At 42.0% G+C, this 22770-nt stretch overlaps 1 protein-coding gene across 1 annotated transcript in view; it reads right to left on the bottom strand.

The window, feature by feature from the left end:
* Positions 1–22770, bottom strand: part of LOC138369817 (type I iodothyronine deiodinase-like) — a 338522-nt gene that overhangs the window by 88866 nt on the left and 226886 nt on the right. Inside the window, exon 3 of the transcript XR_011229982.1 lies at positions 5730–5898. The gene's annotated coding sequence lies outside the window, so the exon portion shown is untranslated. The remainder of the gene's footprint in view (positions 1–5729; positions 5899–22770) is intronic.

Here is a 22770-nt window from a genome sequence, read left to right as displayed (position 1 = left end):
CAGTCATTAAGAGGTTTGTTGAAGAAATGTTGAAGGGTAAAGTAGTCAGGCGCGGGATACGCAACAGGAACAGACACCATCTTTGTTTGACAAGGAGCAGCAGTTGTCTGACTGGTCCTTGCTTTCCATAGGGATTTTTCTTCCCATACTTTAAGATAAACCAATGGGTTGTATTTAAAAGATTACAAGAAGGGGTAGAGTATATTGACAGTCTACTGAGTAGGTTACTAAGGAAGAGTCCTGGTTTCCTAATTATATATATATATATATATATATATATATATATATATATATATATATATATATATATATATATATATATATATATATATATATATATATGGACGGCATGGCCTTCTTTGCCAAAGGACCGGAGGATGGCATGCAAGACACGGCGAGGTTAATGACATTATTAAGAGAAGCCTTACCACAGCCGGTTGTCCAGCAGAGAGAGAGCCCCGTTACCTAATGTCCCGCAACTCTGATGAGCCTGTCGGTCGCCCAGACGGAATTACGGTGAACCCCTGGAAGAATGGTAGACAGTTGGTGTGGGACTACACTTGCGTTTCAACTTTAGCCAATACCTATGTTGACTTCAGTGCTACACAAGCAGGAGGAGCTGCCAATCACCGGGAAGCGGCCAAGTCACGTAAATACAGAGACCTTGAGCACCACTACAATTTTGTCCCCATTGCCTCAGAGACGCTTGGTGCCTGGGGTAAAAGTGCTGCTAGCTTTTTAAAGGAGTTGGGGTCTAAGCTAATCGAAACAACTAGAGACCCCAGAGCTGCCAGTTTTCTTTTTCAGCGCCTTAGTGTGGCAATCCAGAGAGGAAATGCTCACTGCATCCATGGCTCGTGCCCGCCATCTGAGGAGCTGGAGGAGCTATTCAACTTATGACAAGCAGCCTTGTACCCTGTATGTAATCAATATTGTAACTTTTTTTGTGTAATGACATTTTCAAATAAAGTTAGATAAATATACACACTTAACAAAAGAATAGGGGTGGTAGGAGAAGAAAATATCAAAGTGTTCAGTGAGGATCCAAAAGGTCTTCTCTGAGTACTCTTTATTTTCTTCTCTGAGGCTATGGGTCCCTACATTTGCACCAGAGGTGGTACCCCTTATATATATATATATATATATATATATATATATATATATATATATATATATATATATATATATATATATATATATATATTGTTACGGACCCGAGCCCAGCGTCCGAGCACGGAGCAGTGACGACCGCGCCATCTGTGGGTCAGCTCCCGAAACCCCCTCCAAATGGACGACGCCACCTAGTGAGGACGAGATATACTGGCCACAAGGGCTAGTTTCCCGTCCTGATCCGCTCATAACACAGCCGCTGCTGACCTCTGGTGAGGTGGAGCTTAGACAGCAATGCCATCTATGGAGTGGATAGGTGGGCGTTTGGGTCTGAGCCGGTAAGTGAGGTGCCCTAGAGTGTCCCTATTACTGATGACGTGTCTGATTACAGAGTCGACCTGGGACTGCTGTGATGAACGTTGGATCAGTCTACCCAAGTCAGCCGTCTTGTCTCCAAGTGTTTGCTGCACCAGCTGTGAGTCACCCCCAGGATGAACACTGTGGTGTTAGCCTGTCTGTGACGAGGCAGCTGAGGGATTGTCGTACCCGGGACTGACTGGTGGAGACGCTTAACCACTGGGGTGTTGTGGCGAGGAGAGTGGTCTGTGGGATCACACGAGGCTCCTGACTGGGGCTCGCTACCCTAGTATCGGTCGTGGAGTGGCCTAACCAGCGTTGCTGATTGGAACCTGTCAGCTACCGGCTGGACTTGTGGTTGATGGCCTCCATGACGGTGCCCCCAGGGGAACTGTGATTTGGCTGGCCTGTGGCCAGGGTAGACTCAAGAGAATCGAAGGATTCGTCGTGAGGCCGCAAGAGGACCAAGAGCTTAGCATCGTTGAGCACCGTGAACGTCCAGAGTCTTCAGAGGAAGACTACGTTGTACATTATAGTGTTTATTCCTCCCCCTTGTGATAATCTTTATATTATTTATGGTGACGGTGATAATTATATTATTAAGTTTTTGCCTTTATTTCCCTTCCCCTTTAATTTACTTGCGTTACGGATCACATCCCTTGAAAGCCACTATTAGCTTGGGGCCGGATACCCTACCTCTAACAACATCAGAGAAAGAACCCGGTTGCGACCCGAGAGGGCCGTAAGATATATATATATATATATATATATATATATATATATATATATATATAACTGAAAACTCACACCCCAGAAGTGACTCGAACCCATACTCCCAGGAGCAACGCAACTCGTATGTACAAGACGCCTTAATCCACTTGACCATCACGACCAGACTAATGAGGTGATAGCCTAAGCTATTTGAACCACCCCACCGCCGGCACTCGGATAGTAATCTTGGGCATAGCATTTTACCAAATCACCTCATTCTTTGGGGCACACGTGAGGAACACAAATGCGAACAAGCCTGAATGGTCCCCAGGACAATATGCAACTGAAAACTCACACCCCAGAAGTGACTCGAACCCATACTCCCAGGAGCAACGCAACTGGTATGTACAAGACGCCTTAATCCACTTGACCATCTGCATATTGTCCTGGGGACCATTCAGGCTTGTTCGCATTTGTGTTCCTCACGTGTGCCCCAAAGAATGAGGTGATTTGGTAAAATGCTATGCCCAAGATTACTATCCGAGTGCCGGCGGTGGGGTGGTTCAAATAGCTTAGGCTATCACCTCATTAGTCTGGTCGTGATGGTCAAGTGGATTAAGGCGTCTTGTACATACCAGTTGCGTTGCTCCTGGGAGTATGGGTTCGAGTCACTTCTGGGGTGTGAGTTTTCAGTTGCATATTGTCCTGGGGACCATTCAGGCTTGTTCGCATTTGTGTTCCTCACGTGTGCCCCAAAGAATGAGGTGATTTGGTAAAATGCTATGCCCAAGATTACTATCCGAGTGCCGGCGGTGGGGTGGTTCAAATAGCTTAGGCTATCACCTCATTAGTCTGGTCGTGATGGTCAAGTGGATTAAGGCGCCTTGTACATACCAGTTGCATTGCTCCTGGGAGTATGGGTTCGAGTCACTTCTGGGGTGTGAGTTTTCAGTTGCATATTGTCCTGGGGACCATTCAGGCTTGTTCGCATATATATATATATATATATATATATATATATATATATTAGTATATTTTGGTAGCAGTCTTTCCTGTAGACATATATTATTAAATATGACCGAAATATATATATATATATATATATATATATATATACATATATATATATATATATATATATATATATTATGTATGTATGTACTCACCTAGTTCTCACCTAGTTGTGCTTGCAGGGGTTGAGCTCTGGCTCTTTGTTCCCGCCTCTCAACCGTCAATATGTATGTATGTATGTATGTATGTATGTATGTATGTATGTATGTATGTATGTATGTATGTATGTATGTATGTATGTATGTATGTACGTGCCACATGCTAACAGACGTGGTGGGTGTGTGTACTGATCCAGTGTTGGACTAGAGCTTCAGGATGACCGGAGCCCCCTAGATGGATGATATGATACTGTGTTTTAACAATAAGAAGGACCTTAAGTTGTAAGGAGTGAATTAAGCCATGTAATATGTCGTGTGTGTGTTTGTTTTATAAATACAACTTTTTGTCATTTTTCTACTCAGCCGTTTCCCTACTCCTTGAATTTCATTTGGCTCAACTGAAAGCCTCAGTCCCCTAGATAGTACAGTAAAAGAATATTCAGACCAAAGTTGAAGCCTAGGAACATAGCCAACTTGGAATTACATAATTAAGACCATTCGTGCTTTAATTAATATAAGTAGATTATAAAAGACTGTGGCAGTTGCAGTCAATTAGATGTAGAGAACTGAGTAGTGGAGAAAAGGGCCTGCACAATAATAACACGCCCCGTGACAGTCAGCTTCAGTTTTTACATAGAAGCAGCATTTCCCAAGAGACAGACCATTACCCGATATTAGTTGAATTAGACCTAGTAGCCATACTGGAAAATTCTCCCTATTTGAGAAGTGTGTACCCAAGCTAGAAATTATCGCTCAGCTGTAAAGAAAGCTTTTTCGACTAGAACAGTTGAATACAACTGTTCATGCTGTGATTACTTGCATGCGGTGATGACCTTCTCTGTGGCCCCTGTACAAAATTTGCAGTCAGGGGTTCTGACACTAACGTGGCAATTAATGTGGTTTACGGAATTCCTAACGTAAATGTGACTGAATTCAACTCCAACTTTAGAAGTTTAAAAATAACAAAGATCAAAGAAAAGTCTCTTAATACTGACAGGAGATTTTAAAATTAGCCTCTGCTAATTAGCCTCCAGATAGCCGAAAACTCACTAGTTTCCTCAGTTGCATTAATTAATTAAAAAAAAAATCCAGAATTTCTCAAACGTCTCCCTTCACAATTGACAACATTTGGACGAACATAGAAACCAGTTCTAGTGTAAAATCTCGGGAATTTTCCTTGACTGGTAAACACACAAAGACTTTACAGTTACTCCAACAAACTTCAAACATTAATAACCGATTATTAATAAGCAGTTGGGGCCAAATATATTTTAATAATATAAGAATATTGAAGAAAATAATTAAAAGTAATGGATAAAAATTGTGTTTATTCATGGTTTGAATTTTATCCGCTGAAGTTGAAACCTGCCAGGAGTAAGAATAAATATAGACAGCTCTTTGTTTTGTGCATGTTCTGACAATTTAAAAACATCTTAGAAACACCTGTAAGTCAGCTAAGAAAATTCTGCTGTGCTTAAAGATTTAGCAGCTTAGATGTCTAGCAATTTATCCGATGTAATCTATACTTGAATAGCTAAATGAAGCTTGCAGTTATGCAAATTGAGTAATAGTTTAATATATCAATACTCACGTTATGCACGACAAGATGTCTTCATCGAGCGCACGAACCTGGCTGGCGTCGTGTCCTCGCTTCCGAGCCTATCCTGGCTGCGCTAGCTCAATATTTTATGCACTCTCTACCTTGATACTTACCCTCCACTTCCTGTCTGCTGTGTGGCACATGATTTATGTAAACACCAGTAACGGAACCCCTCACAGACTGAATCTGTATCTACATCAATGATGGGAAAGCTGACAATTCTCTTACCATGGAAACTGGATCACCGCTATTGTAGAGGAGTATCAGTTTATCAGAGAATTGCCTAATTAGGTTTTGTATTTAATACAACTGTAAAGACAAATTGTTACTTGGTAACAATGTTACTTGGTAAAACTTGACTTTAATAAACACGCTATCGTATTTTGGCGAAGCATTAAGAGGAAGTGTGCATCCCTTGACGAAGTATTAACGGAAATTAGCACATCTTTCCATCATGTTGTTCTAAGGAACAATGCCTCATGCTGCTTTGTCTCTGGTTTGTTAATGGTCTGCTTAACTATTCTGTTAGATGCTGCTGCTCGCAGCCTGATATATGAATTGCAGCCCGGTTGAACAGATACCTTTTGTAGGTAAGCTTTTATCATGTTCCTTAATTAAACACTAAAAAGAGATTGGCTAAGTAAGATCCATATTATATAGAGGGAGAGATGTGAAAAGTCTTGGCCCTTAAAGTCTCAACATGATGAAGCTACCCTCACTACATCAAGCCTTTCAACCCACATATAAGGAAATATAAGCAAACATTATGGTGGTAGACTAACCCTTCCCAGATGGCCTTGCTCTTCTCCCTGGCGTTGGCAAACTCGAGGGCACCGTCCACGGAGGTCAGGATCTGCTCCTTAGACTTGTGGGAGAGCTGCGGGTCTTGCCGGGCCATCACCATCTGCCTCACTCTGTCTCTGCCCACAACCCGGCTCACACAAGGCACCACTGTCAGGGGGAGACCACACTGCTCTCAGCACAACTTGATACTACAGTCAGAGGGAGATAACGCCACTGTCAGCAGGAGATAACACTAGTGTGTTATGAACCCCAGGTAGCCACATGAGGTACTTGTGCCTTGTGGGAGTTATTCTACCCACTTGACTTGATTTAGGAGTCAGGGGAAGGAAGTAAATTAAGCAAACATCAGTAAATTAAGACTAGAATATAATGAAAGCAGAGTGTTTAGCATCTTGTGGAAGCAGAGAAAGATGTCGACATTATGGAGGTCATAAAGCGTCTCTTGATTTGGGAAAGTCATCAAGGATAGACGTATGTCGGTGACCTCCTTAGGAAGACTGAAGATTATAGTTTTCGGTAAAGTGTTTGAGTGAAGGCTACAGTGTACAACTGGTGGGGAAGCTGCCGAGGACGGCGTACGTCATTTCTCTGTGATCGTGAACGATATTATGGGCAGTCTGAAGACTACGTGGTGGTTGTGACTTGCGTGGACCCTACTGTGAGATATCCTTTGAGTGGATGAAATTGAACAGGTGTTTCTGTGTGAAGCCTGCTTGGCGACGTCGTGTACTCAAGTCGGGATTGTGAGAAGCATTTGAAAACAGTCCGAGAGGATTTGGTGGACGACCAAGAGTTGTGCTATTTTGGGGCACCAGTGGACAAATGTTATTGTATCATCCTAACCACGTAAGCGCTCTTTATCAAATGATGTGTTGCCTGTAAGTGCTTGATTTGGGTGCCCAGCGATCATTGAGAACGTTAGTAGATACAGGGTAGAGATTTTGTAAGGCTGGGGAGAGTATATAGGGAATTGACACATCCTCCTGCGAGCATGTGTCGCAGGAGTGACACATGCTTGCTCGCCGGAGGTCAGTCAAGGACTGAAGAAGCAGAGCATCAGGGTGTCCCGTGAAGGAGAAATTCAGTATGGACTCATCCGAAAATGGTGGAGGGCCCTGCACCACGGCAGAGCCGACGTGCAGCAGGGGATGTCGGAAGAAGGATTATATTTAGGTATATATATATGTTATTTATATTTTATCAGGAGAACATGTTATTATGGCATGGTAATGGAATTACAGGTTCGTGTGGGGAGAATTTCGAGGAGGAGCTTCGTGTCTGGTGAAGATAATGTGGAGTGGAACTCAAGTGTCGAACAAAACCTCAAGTATAGAGTGGAACTCTATGGATAGAGGGGAATTTCAAGTGTTGTGGAGCTGCACGTTTTTTGGTGAAGCCGCATAATGGAACTTCACAGGTATTGAGTGGGACTTCAATTAGCAGCAAATATTACAGAGACTGCATGAGTACCTACCTTATTTTTAGGACCCAGAGACAGATGTTCTTAGTGGTGGGCCTCCGGACGTGGAACAGAAAATAGTATGGACACCGTGATATGTAAGAGGGAGTGCTTGAATGCATATGGCATGAGTGACACACTGTAAGGTGAGAAGTTAGTATTTTATTGTTGGAGATATTCTTGTATGCAAATTACCCAGCCATAAGCAATTTTTTTTTTTTTTTTTTTTTTTTTTTTTTTTTTTAAAGCAGTGAGGAGGCAAGAGACTGGGCCGAAAATTGAGCAGCAGTCTAGTGCAGTTTATTTGGTGAAGAACTGATATTATATAAGTGGTGGCTGGTTTTTAGAATCCTATGCACTATGATATTACATATATTTTTTTCTGTGTATTTTCATGTAATAAATATTTGTCTGTCGACAACTGACTGATTTTTGCTTTTGTCCTGGTAAGATTTTCTAGTAGAGGAGAGAGAGAGATACGGCTTCAAACTGGTTGACAGACGATGGTAATATCATGAAGGGGAACTAGAAGATCATCACAAAAATAAGAAGAGTGAGGGTGAGTCACAGCGGCTCGACAAGTGTGTGTATTCATGACCAATAGGCCAGACTGGAGCAGTTTCTCCAAGTGAAGGTGACGTTGAACCCCACTCCGAGTATAACACGATATCAGGGTGATCCTCCAATAGGCACTCCAGTGTCCGTCACTGATTGATTGACGACAGCAGCAGTAAGTAGTAGTCGCCGTGGGTAATTTTATATTATCAGGGATGTGGTAGAGGGTCTCGGTTAGTTAGAAGATAATTAAAGTAAAGTTAAGTCAAAGTTAATAAAAAACACTACCCCTGATAACTCAGTGGGGAGATAACACAACTGTCAGGAGATGTCACCAGTATCGGGGAAGCTAGAGAGATGAGAGATGCCACCACTGTCAGGAGACAATACCACTCTCAGGAGAAGACGACACCACTGTCGTGAGGAGACGACACCACTGTCGTGAGGAGACGAAACCAATGTCAGAAGGAGACACCACTAGTAGATGCAGATGGCACCACTCATGGAGAAATGACACCACTGTCAAGAGACTCTTCTTGGCAGTGGTGTCGTGTCTTCTTGACAGTTATGGACATCTCTCGCAGCTCCTCAATGAGTTATACAGCAGGTGTGGGCATCTACAGCAGCTGCTCGCTGCTTTATTAACCTAGGTCTGGAAATCTATAATAGCTCCTCTCTGCTTTATAAAGCCAGGAGAGGATATCTACAGCAGCACCTCGCTGCTTTATAAAGCCAGGTGAGGACATCTACAGCAGCACCTCGCTGTTTTATAAAGCCAGGTGGGGACATCTACAGCAGCACCTCGCTGCTTTATAAAGCCAGGTGAGGACATCTACAGCAGCACCTCGCTGCTTTATAAAGCCAGGTGGGGACATCTACAGCAGCACCTCGCTGTTCTATAAAGCCAGGTGGGAACATCTACAGCAGCACCTCGCTGTTTTATAAAGCCAGGTGGGGACATCTACAGCAGCACCTCGCTGCTTTATAAAGCCAGGTGAGGACATCTACAGCAGCACCTCGCTGCTTTATAAAGCCAGGTGAGGACATCTACAGCAGCACACCGCCGCTCTATAAAGCCAGGTGCATCTTTGTTTAGCCCAATTTGTAATTTACAGATAAGTGATATATGCAATCTATATAAATGATACTTCATTTATTGAGGATCAATTCTCTTGACTTCTTCATACTTAATATCCACTTCTTTACACATTGTGTCTGCGTGTTCGTGCGGTTTCTGGCCTCGCTGTCTCTCTTCACACCTTCATAATAATATTTCGCAAACCTTCAGAAATATTCTTTCTTAGCAGTTTTCTTAACATTCAATCGTTCAGTTTGGCAAAAAAAAAAAATCGGTTAAGTTGCTTTTATCTTAAAATTTACTAAATTTTCCGCCTCAGATCTTTCCATGGCATCTCCATTCCTCTATCTCTCCCTTACTACCACTAAGTATTCGTGAATGTCCATTTATTCTCATCTAAGCTTTGATCTATCACCGTGATGCAACAACAGTGTCTTTCGAGTGCTGGGTATTCCCAAGCATACTCTCTAGATAACTAGAGTTATCTAGAGTGTGTGCCCCCCCCCCATAAACTCTAGCTCTGACATCTAGGAATGTTCTACTTCTGACGCTCCTCTTTCAATATACAATATTGAATTGCATGGGGGGATTGTGTGACACCCTGGTCCGACTTGAGTGGAGGCCTCAAGAATCCTCGCGGGCATGCCGTACCTCAGGTTGCAATTCTTTTTACCGAGTCGTGGCCAAGTTGTCAGGGGCGTGCGCTTGGGAATACCCAGCACATAGGTTCGAATACTCATCACGGCTCCTACAGATTTTCTAATAATAATAATAATAATAATAATAATAATAATAATTATAATAATAATAATAATAATAATAATAATAATAATAATAATAATAATTCGAGATACTTACAACAGTCACAAAGGAAGAAAGAAAATAGATTATTATTTTTATTTAATTCGCTTTATATAAGCTACATGTTGGCAAAGCCACAAATATGCACAGCGTTACGGGAAGCACATTAGTATGAAGGTGTTCGTCGTGACGGTCTTTTGTAAGTTGCTTAGTTGCGTGTCTGGCCAGAGAACATTGATTCATGTGCGGGAGCCCAACCCAGCGATTATATTCTCGACTTCGATTTTCGTTGAGGAGAGCACCTTTACAACTGGCCATCAACAGTTACTATGTGAGGGTTTCTAGAGTCATACCTCACTCTTGGCCTCCAGTGTGGCTCCAGATCCCAGACTGGCATAAGTTCACACTACCGCACACAAGCCCAGACTTACCCGCCAGCCTACACTGTCACCCTCTCCCCATCTGCAAACTTACTCATGACCACGTCCGCTCACACACACCCATATTATATACATACATATATATATATACATACATATATATATATATATATATATATATATATATATATATATATATATATATATATATATATATATATATATATATATATTAGTATATTTTGGTAGCAGTCTTTCCTGTAGACATATATTATTAAATATGACCGAAAAAGTAAGATTAATAATTCTAACACGAATTTTCTCAATCTGTCGTACATTTCTTTTCACTGTTGGAGGTAATTCAAAAATCAATTCTCCAAAAATCATTTTTATTTCTAGTCTGACGCGACACGAGCGCGTTTCGTAAAACTTATTACATTTTCAAAGACTTTAGTTTACAAATACACAACTGAATAGAACTTACACATCTTCGATTTTTGTTTATATCTGCATTTGAGTGAGGTGGATGGGGTGAGGTGGCATTAATAAGGTATTAATTTCATCAACACAAGACAGAACAAGAGGTGGCATTAATAGGGTATTAATTTCATCAACACAAGACAGAACACGAAACAATGGGTATTGAAATGGAAGTGATTGTAGAAAGCCTATTGGTCCATATTTCTTGATGCTTCTATATTGGAGCGGAGTCTTGAGGTGGGTAGAATATAGTTGTGCATTAATTGGCTGTTGATTGCTGGTGTTAACTTCTTAATGTGTAGTGCCTCGCAAACGTCAAGCCGCCTACTGTCGCTGTATCTATCGATGATTTCTGTGTTGTTTACTAGGATTTCTCTGGCGATGGTTTGGTTGTGGGAAGAGATTATATGTTCCTTAATGGAGCCCTGTTGTTTATGCATCGTTAAACGCCTAGAAAGAGATGTTGTTGTCTTGCCTATATACTGGGTTTTTTGGAGCTTACAGTCCCCAAGAGGGCATTTGAAGGCATAGACGACGTTGGTCTCTTTTAAAGCGTTCTGCTTTGTGTCTGGAGAGTTTCTCATGAGTAGGCTGGCCGTTTTTCTGGTTTTATAGTAAATCGTCAGTTGTATCCTCTGATTTTTGTCTGTAGGGATAACGTTTCTATTAACAATATCTTTCAGGACCCTTTCCTTTGTTTTATGAGCTGTGGAAAAGAAGATCCTGTAAAATAGTCTAATAGGGGGTACAGGTGTTGTGTTAGTTGTCTCTTCAGAGGTTGCATGGCGTTTCACTTGTCTATACCCTCTATTAGACTATTTCCTTAAGTACTTTCGTATATTAAATACATCTTCAGAAGGTCATTTTACAGATCGAGTGATGGGTATAAATAGGCAGGAAGGAGTGGTGAAGTAAGGTGAGGTACAATACTTGGACAACGCAGACGGCCCATTGGCCCATCAGATGCACCCAATTGGCACATCCGATGTAGCCCAATGGCCCATCTGATACAGCAGACATACAAGCATAATATATAGGTAATTATAACATAAAGAAGTAAATATATACAATAAATTAGTGAGACAAATGTTTTTCAATGATTCTACTTAAATTGCCCTTTAGCTGATCTATTAGAAATGGATCTAAGTTATATAGACCACTGCTAATATTCAAATTACTTTCTTTGGTGATCTGTATCAAAGCAGATTCAATTATGTTTCTGTTATAGGTGCTTTTACAATTTGTTATTGAACAAGCACTCTCCCAATCAATTTGGTGAGCTTTTTCTGACAAATGCACAAACAAAGCATTAGACAATTGGCCATGACTTACAGAGTATTTATGTTGCGATATTCTACATTTTAAATCTTTAGATGTTTGCCCGACATAGAACTTATTACATTCCTTACAAGGTATTTTATAAATGACGCAATTATCACTACGAGGGCTGTTCCTTACTAATAGCTTACCAACAGTGTTTTCGTAGCTAAACATTACATCTATATTAAAAAGTTTCAAGGCCTTGACAATATTCTCAAACCCAGAGAAATATGGTAAACATAACACATTCTTTGGGCGAATCCTTTCACTGCATACATTATTATAATATGTACGACGAGCTTTGTTACGACAAACTTCCAAAAAATTTAGTGGGTAACAAAGCTTAAGACCAATCGAATCAATATTCTTAAATTCTTCATCTAAGAATTCTGGACTCACAACTCGAAGAGCTCTTAGATACATTGAAGAAAAAATTGACTTTTTTACATTGTATTTATGCCCTGAAAAATAATGAACATAAGATAAATTGTTCGTAGGTTTTCTGTAAACACTAAACTTTAATGAAGAGTTTTCCCTATGAATAAGCACATCTAAGAAAGGCAAACATTTATCAATTTCAGTCTCCATAGTAAATTTTATGGAGGTGACTTGGTCATTAAGTTTGGCTACAAATTCATCTGTGTTTACATCTGAAGGCCAAATACACAAGATATCATCAACATATCTAAACCAAGGAATGATTCCAGGAGTTATTTTTGAAACAAATTTCTTTTCAAAGAATTCCATGTACAGGTTTGAGAGCAATGGCGATAGAGGATTCCCCATTGCCATTCCAAAAGTCTGTAAATAATACTCATTATTAAAGGTAAATTTACATTCTTTAATGCACAACTTAACAAGACTGACAATAATATCAGCAGAAAGAGGTAAGTCATGGCTCATTAGTTCACGAGCAAGATAATCGAGAATATCATCGACTGGTACCTTAGTGAACAAGGAACAAACGTCAAAACTGATTAACTTTACATCAGGAGTGACAGGAACACTATTCAATTTGTTAACTAAATCAAGAGAATTTGTCAAATGAGAAGAGGAGATAGTTCCTAACAAAGGGGACAAGATTTTGGTAAGCCATTTGGAGAGTTTGTAAGAAATGGATCCCACAGAACTGATGATAGGTCTCATGGGATTGTTAGGCTTAGAGAGACCCTCGGTTCGTGGGGAAAATGTGCATTGAAGTTCCTGAAGGAATTGGGGGACAAATTGATCAGCGCTACAAAAGACCAGAGAGCAAAAAGTTTCTTGTTCCAGCGCCTCAGTGTTGCGATTCAGAGGGGAAATGCCTGTTGCGTCTTGGGCACTAGTCCAACTTCAGAGGAATTCGAAGAAGTGTTTGACTTGCAACAATGATCGAACCCGTCTGTGACATTCATCAATGTTTCCCATTGTTGTGTTTTTCAAGAGATCCATAACCTTTAAGCACCTTCTTGCATTATTATTTTTGTATCAACCCATGTATATCTTGTAACCATCGAATGCATAATAAAGCACAAAAAATAAAAAAAGGAAGGGGGTGGTAGGAGAAAAGCACACAGAAACTGTATTGGAGGGGATCTAAACATTCCCTCTAATGCGTTATGCGTGATTTCCTCCGAGGCTATGGGTCCCCCTTCTTCCAGCTAGAGGTGGTACTCATTAAAAAAAAAATATATATATATATATATATATGTATATATATATATATATATATATATATATATATATATATATATATATATATATATATATATATATATATATATATATATATATATATATATATATATATATATATAACTGTACTACAAATAGCAAACAGAAATAAGTAAACAGAACAGACACTTATCAGACAAGTTGACCCTACGCTCTTCTTCCAGTTACTGAGCTACGTGGCGCCAGGACACCCCCAACATTCCATCCCTCCGCCTCATCCAGGATGAGGGATGGTAAATAAGGACTTTATAATATTTGCAACTAATTGAACAACCACTTGTTCACAAAATACATAAGAATGCAAATAAAATAAATACGTTACATTCAAAATATACAAGTTACAATGCCACCTGCTTAATTATAGTAAATTTACAAATATATGAATATTAAAAAGTGACATCTGGAACTCCCATAACTGAACAGGTCCAGCAATTCTAATTTCCCGAATCTAATAGGTATTAGACGTGTGAAGAAGCAACTGCGCTCCTGTCTCCTGATATTGCCACACCACACAATAAATTACAAAAATATAATATATATACATATTTAAAGGTTACAAAACATACAAGCCAAATGCCTAAAGGTTATGGATCTCTTGAAGCTCCTCCGCTTCCGGACAGGAACCGAGGACGCAGCAAGCATATATATACATATACAGGTAATGATGAAATGGAACAAAATAAGTTTATTTAATTTTATATACGTATCCAGCTATGAGTACATAACACTTCCACCTCCAAGAAAAAAAAATGCAATTGATTGAAGATCAATGACATTTTTTTCTGAAAGTAAAATCATGTGACACTTGAGATTTATTGAATCTTGAAAATAAAAAGTTCAGTTTTGTAATCTTCTACTTCACTGTTTTTACATACCAGATATTTCACATATGTTCCTCTGGAGTATGTTAATTTATCTCTCCAGGGTACTATCTCATTTTGCTCACTTAGTTTCAAATTATATTTCACATTTCCATCAACATTATTTTTATTAGCATGAATAGAATTGCCCATAAATGTAACTGTTTTCACACAGTCAATACTGCAATTTATCTTTCCATCTGTGTCTACTATTGATCTGAGATCAGTCCCATATTTCCCTTTTTTCCATTTTCTATATGGTGAAATTTTCCAAGACATATTCCATTTTCCATTACTCCCATTTTCTGGAGCTGAACTGCTTAATTGAAGCTGACTGGATGTATGGTAGATTAGGGACTTCTCGGTATGCCTTGTCAAAGACATCTGCTTCTCATCACACTTGATCCTCTGTGGAACACATACTCTCGCCCAATGGATACTAAAATTAGAGAAATTAGCATTAAACCTCACAATTACATATAAAACTTCCTCATAGAACCTTCAGAAACACAACACAACGACTTGGCAAACCTTTGACCTCCAAACCAATAAATACCAATAAAGGACTACCTGATCGAACTGACTCAGATGATCCTTAAGGAACACATAAGTCAATTTCCTCATAACTGTGTCATGATGATCAGCGAAAGAAAACAGGCTTATACCTATGCATATCTCAATCACAACTCCAAAAACAAGTGCACACCCTCTGATGGTGGACTTGAACACAACACACACTTTCATAAACCTTCTAGTCTTCCAAAAGACTAACAAAAACATGCGGAAACTTTGACAACCCTTACCATGGATTTCACTTCCCAAGTGATTTCCTTCTGGTGACAAACAATCAAACAAGAGGTTTAAGGGTCTTATCATCTTGAAGATGCACAACAAATTACCTGGGAACCACCCAAGGACTATCTGTAACCCTTCACAATTATTAACACTAGGTAGGATTACCTTGTTCCCCAACTTGAAACACACACCTGGAGCCTCAAACATCTGCTCCCAAGTATGATTAAATCCTTCAACACCCATTTGACTGAAAGTCAACACCACACTTGAGTGGACCATACACTTTGTTCACTACTCGTACATCAAAATAAACTGGATCTAAAAGTAGAGACACTGCTCTAGTATGTCTCACCACTTCCTCAGAACAACTGGATGTACAACCTACTTGAGTAAACTCTCTCTGCTCAACAACAAGGCTGGACAAAGATGTCCCACTGTCCCTTTCTACAAGAGAGAATGGCTCCTGCGGAATAAAAGTAGATTGCAATAACATCCTACACACACTCTGACACAATTGACACAGTGACAAATACTTACTTCCCATGGAATAAGAATCACAGGCCACAAAACTCTGCAACTTAGATCCAAAAGATACTTTACCGCCCTTAATGGTTTTACATGATTTACCAAAATTTCCTCCCATGACATCTGGAGCTGCTTGGAGTACTGTTTGTTTACAATCAATAACACTACCAAGCTGGGTCACATCCTCACAGACAACTGAAGAGGGAGGCTCAATGGGTCTCCATCTACTCGACAGAAGCTGATCCTCTGGCTGATTTCGCACACTCTCCAGACTTGGATCTACAGTACAGACTGTCTCCTTGCTTCTCTCTGAAATCTTGGGGTCAGTTCTACTCAACTTACATAAATTAAAGGAATCTGAAGCGTGCGGGCAAGTAACAGGTAGTTTGACCTCCTCCCCTATACTATCACCTTGACTAGGGTGAGGCGGGGCCTCTACAACAGATTTACTCTCGACAACTGATCCAAACTTGTCAACTGATTCTAAACTTGGAGTGAGCGGGAATACTTCTGCCAACCGGACATCTTGTCCTAAACCATTCACTTGGCTAGAATACAATACAGTCGTGGTTTTTAAGTTTCTCTCAACTCCTGCCACAACGTTCGTAGTGAGCGGGCAAGACAGTGGTACATGGACATCCTTTCCCAAATTATTGGAATAAAGCAGAGTCATAGTATCAGGCTTACTCTCAACAACTAGGTTGGCCACACTTGAATCTGGAACAACCACATCCCACTTCTCCACTGAAGGGGTACTGGTTACTGGAACAAATACTTGAGTAACATCAGAACTGACAACTGGATTAATAATAGTACTGACATCAGCACAGGTAGAGTGGACAAAACCATCTACTACAACAGATTGTTCATTCATAGAACTAACTTCAGCACAGGCAGAATAAACAACAGGGTCTGCAACTGGCTGTTTACACAAACTGGGATCAATCTCACCCACAACATGATTTAAGGCCACATCATTACCCAATATAACATCCACACCTGGGATGGGCAACTGTGTACTAACACCCACAGTGTATAATCTTGGTGTAATTGTGGATCTTAAAGTAACATCTATCAGAGGTACAGTTTTACATCCTGCAACACTGAAGAACAACAAACTTTCCAGTATCTCTCTTTTCAACATTAGGGAGTATACTGGCAAAAATTAAGGTTTGGGTAGTACCTGTATCACGAAGAAAAACCACAGGCTTCCACTTCCCATTAATACACAAAACTTCACCTGAAGACATATATGGAGAACACTGTTTCACCCAATTGGGGTTTACAGTGACGTGTTCATTAGTTAATTTATTCTGCACACCTCTACAATAAATGAGACCAGTTGGTCGTAAGTCAAGGTGCAATATAAAGCAAGAATTTATCACATGGCCTTTTCTCTTACAATGGGTACAGTACCTTACAGTGGACACACCTGTGGAACCAACTGCAGGTTTAGAATTAACATTATTAATATTTGATATTCCTGACAATGAAGTAGCAGGATTAGGTTTTGTAAGAGAAGAGTTCATGGGAGTAACTGGAGCACTAATACTAGATTGGTTCTGATGAGTTCTGTGAGCATTATAATTTATTTTACGGTTAAACTTAGGTGATTGGGCTTTAAAATGTGCCTTAGTTAACAACTCATGCTCATCAGCGACCTTAGACAGCTCATCAGACAGCTTTGTTTTGGTAGGGACGCGAGTCTTATTTTCCTCGGCGTCACCCATTTTATATGAAAGGAACCGTCGGAAATGCATCCGAGGTGCCGTGTGGTTTGTCGCCTCCTCGTTGGTGGAGAGAGGCGACGACACAGTGTTTTTGTTCAGCCTTCCCATGACATGGAAGAAAGTTGGTGCTCTGTTCCCATGCACACAGACCGATAGCTGACTCGATGTGCAGTCGTAGGCTGGAGAAGTGAACGCACGGAGATCGGAAGGAATCGTCGTGACACAATACAGAGGCGCTGCTTTGAAGGCCTCTCGAGCCACACGACGTGCGCGATTACGGGCGCTCTCGCCTAATGCTACGTATGTCTAGCAGAATGTAAGTTCGCCTCGTGCACCGGACCCGAGATGTCGCAGCGTGTGCAGTGACGGTTCTCAGTTTGCATCGAGCATCGGGAGCATGCTCGATGCAAACATGGTCATCTGATAACATGAAGTTTGCTGGGATGTGTGGGGGTGCCTGAGGGACCTGTGGGCCTCCTCTCTCTACAGTTACCGTCCGTGAACCCTCACAGCCGTTGTGTTGCCGTAGGGTTCCATCGTTTCTAAGGCTGTGTGATTCGTCACACACCCGACACGTTCCTCTGGGTCTGGGTCCTCTGGTTGCATCTCTGGGTGCACTCTGGATGCTCTGTTCCCAGAACCGTGTTCTTGGCTGACGGGTTCCTGGTTAGTTGGGCGAGTCCACTCCGTCCCCCTGGCAAGCTGAGACATCGGCCGGCGTGGGAGGGTGGACACAGGTGGTGGAGGCAGGGGTGGACACGGGTGGTGGCAGCAGGGGTGGCTAGCTGTCCCTCGCACTTACCACTCGTATGAGTACTTGTGTCTCCCTCCCTTTTGGGAGGAACCTCAATGCTTGGTGTGACCTGTGCCATATCTGGGCGCATGAAGGGTAACACATCTCTGCAACAAGCACTGTCTGGGCAGTGAATGGATGGGTGGGAGATGCCCAGGTGCAGGGTGGGCTGGGTGGTGGGATGGCAGGAGGTACTGTGGTGCGGTGAGGCCGGCGGGCGGGGAGGAGGGTGGGGGTTGACCGGGTCTCGTTCAGCTTGAGGGGGGGTCTGGGTGACACTTAAACACTGGTATAATTTTCTTGTATATCACTGCACAATGGTGAATGAATCATACACTTGTAATCCGACACACTGTGAGCTCTATTAGCTCTGACCATGATTGCTGATTTTTAGTTTTATTTCCCAAACATATTTCTATAAACACTGGGTGGCACATGGGTGACCCCCCCCCCGGCCTGACTGAACAAGAACAACCCCTCCCCCCCCACACCTTAGCTGTGGGAGGCCTAGAGGGCGATAGTGTGGCCCTCACTGCCATTGTGAGGCATATATATATATATATATATATATATATATATATATATATATATATATATATATATATATATATATAATATATATATATATCTCAGTGAGGATCCACAAGGTCTTCTCTGAGTACTCTTTATTTTCTTCTCCGAGGCTATGGGTCCCTACACTTGCACCAGAGGTGGTACCCCTTCTATATATATATATATATATATATATATATATATATATATATATATATATATATATATATATATATATATATATATATATATATATATATATATATATAACTGAAAACTTACACCCCAAAAGTAACTCGAACCCATACTGCAAGGAGCACTCTGCTGGCGTACAGGATCCCTTAACCGCGCGGCCAACACGACCGGACCAAAGAAGATGGTAGCCGAGGCTATTTCCACCTCCCCGCTGGCACTCAGTTGGTAATCTGGGGCATGGTATTTTATCAAATCACCTCATTCTTTGGGGCACACGTGAGGAACACAATTGCAAACAAGCCTGAATATGTATATATATATATATATATATATATATATATATATATATATATATATATATATATTTATTTATTTATTTATAGAAAGAATACAGGATTCACGGAACACCGGACAGGTATCTATACAAATATCCCGTAAATGGTATAACTAACACTGGTATGTGACGCCCCATTATTGGGTATGCTGCCCTGGCATGGCACCAAGGAAGCACAAAATAATTTTAGAAAAGTTCCAAAGAAATGCCCCAAGGCTCCTTCCTGAGCTAAAGTTTGAGATAACTGAACCTTATCACTCAGGAGAAGAAGAGTGGATCAGACATGATAACGGAGTAAAAGGTGATGAGGACTATTTACCAAGTAGATATAGAAGTAATGTTTAGAGTAACGAACTATACAAAGGGGGAACACAACTGAGAGATTGAGAGACGGGCGATTCAAAGAGTTGTCGCAAGGAACTTTCTTCAGTCTAAGAGTCGTAAATGGAACGTAAAAAGTAGGTGAGGCTGTGGTCACAGCAAATTCCAATTCCATGATTTTAAATGTATACAGCGAATATATGGGAAACAAGTAAAATAAAAGGAACTGCAGGCACAACAGAATGAGTTCACCAACAACAAATTCCCACACCCAATCACAAGCCCACACACACTGACACTCTCCCACACCCAATCACAAGCCCACACACACTGACACTCTCCCACACCCAATCACACGCCCACACACACTGACACTCTCCCACACCCAATCACACGCCCACACACACTGACACTCTCCCACACCCAATCACAAGCCGACACACACTGACACTCTCCCACACCCTATCACACGCCCACACACACTCTGACACTCTCCCACACCCAATCACAAGCCCACACACACTGACACTCTCCCCCACCCAATCACAAGCCCACACACACTGACACTCTCCCACACCCAATCACAAGCCCACACACACTGACACTCTCCCACACCCAATCACAAGCCCACACACACTGACACTCTCCCACACCCAATCACAAGCCCACACACACTGACACTCTCCCCCACCCAATCACAAGCCCACACACACTGACACTCTCCCACACCCAATCACAAGCCCACACACACTGACACTCTCCCACACCCAATCACAAGCCCACACACACTGACACTCTCCCACACCCAATCACAAGCCCACACACACTGACACTCTCCCACACCCAATCACAAGACCACACACACTGACACTCTCCCCCAACCAATCACACTGCCCACACACACTGACACACTCCCACACCCTATCACACGCCCACACACACTGACACACTCCTACACCCAATCACACGCCCATACACACTGACACACTTCCTACACCCAATCACAAGCCCACACACACTGACACACTCCCACACTCAGTCACACGCCCACATACACTGACACACTCCCACACCCAATCACACGCCCACACACACACTGACATACTCCCACACCCAATCACACATCTACACACACTCACACACTCCCACGCCCAATCACACGCCACCACACACTGACACTCCCACACCCAACACACGCCCACACACAGTGACACACTCCCACACCCAACACACGCCCACACACTCCCACACCCTATCACACGCCCACACACACTGACGCACACCCACACCCAATCACACGCCCACACACACTGACGCAGACCCACACCCAATCACACGCCCACACACACTGACCCACACCCACACCCAATCACACGCCCACACACACTGACACACTCCCACACCCAAATACACATGCCCACACACAGTGACACACTTCCACACCCAAACACACGCCCACACACACTGACACACTCCCACACCCAAACACACGCCCACACACACACTGATACACTTCCACACCCAAACAAACACGCCCCCCCCCACACACTGACATTCCCACACCCAAACATACACGCCCACACACACTGACACACTCTCACACCCAAACATACACGCAAACACACACTGACACACTCCCACATCCCACACACACTGACACTTCCCTCACCTAAACATACACGCCCACACACACTGACACACTCCCTCACCCAAACATACACGCCTACACACACTGAAATACTCCCACATCCTAAACATAAACTCATACCCAAACATAACCCTGGACAACACGGGTTCAGAACAGGGAGCTCCGGCCTCCCACAATTGCTATATCACTATGACTTGGCCTTAGATGTCAAGCAAAATGCTAATTGTAACATACACAGATTTCGCAAAAGTTTTCGACAAATGTGACCATCGTGTTATTGCACACAAAATGCGAACAAAAAAGAATTACTGGCAAAGAGAGTTGAATCTCTATTATCCTAATGGACTGGTTATCCTAACTTAGACTGTAATAGTCAACCAGGCAGTCGGACATTGATTCCCGGAACCAACAACAGGCAGAAAACAGGTAGATAACAGTTAGGTAGAATTAAGACAGAGGAAGTTAGCGAAAGACTACAAGACACCATTAACAAACTGAAGGAATGATCTAACAAATAGCGACTAAAATCAATCTCAAATAAGTGTAAATTAATGAAAACTGGTGTATGGAGCAGGAAACCGGACACTAAGTATGAATCTGGATAAAATTCTTTATAAACTAATTAGAGAGAAAAATGTGGGGGATGATATCCTGTGATATCATACAAAACCTTTCCCAACAAACCCAGATCAAATGTAAATCATCAGCATAAGCTACGTTGGCCAACAAAAAGAACTGCCTTTAGAAACTTGTAAGGAATAATTCAGAACCTTGTACCCTTTATATGTCAGACCAATCCTGCAGTATGCTGCACCAGCGTAAGGTCCACATCACGTGCAAATATACATAAGTTAGGAAAGTTCAGAGGTAACCCACCCAGGAGCATAACACTCCCACACATACCACTCCGACACCCACCAAAACACAACCACACCCACACATAACACACTCCCACACCCATATATAACACCCCCACACCCACATATAACACAACCACACATACACATAACACTCCCAAACCCACACATAACACTCCCACACCCACCCACACATAACACCCACCACAAACAACTCCCACCCTTACACAGCACACTCCTACTCACCCATAACACGCCCACACATAACACTCCCACACCCACAAATTACACACTCTCTCAGCCAAACATAACATATACACACAAAACACACCCACAAATAACACATCCACACATAACACAGCCACATATAACACACTCCCACAGTCAAACATAACACACTTCCACACCCACACATAACACACCCCCACACATAATACACTCACACACATAACACTCCCACACAAAACACTCCCACACCTACATATAACATACAACACTCCCACACCCACACAAGACACTCCCACACCCACACAAGACACTCCCAACCAACACACTCCCATTCTTAACACTCCAACACACATAACACTCCCACACACATAACACTCCCACACACACACAACACA

Source organism: Procambarus clarkii, chromosome 29 (genome assembly GCF_040958095.1).
Source record: "Procambarus clarkii isolate CNS0578487 chromosome 29, FALCON_Pclarkii_2.0, whole genome shotgun sequence".
Classification (NCBI taxonomy): domain Eukaryota; kingdom Metazoa; phylum Arthropoda; class Malacostraca; order Decapoda; family Cambaridae; genus Procambarus; species Procambarus clarkii.
The sequence above is the reverse complement of the archived record's forward strand: the minus strand, read 5'-3'. Positions and strand labels throughout refer to the sequence as shown.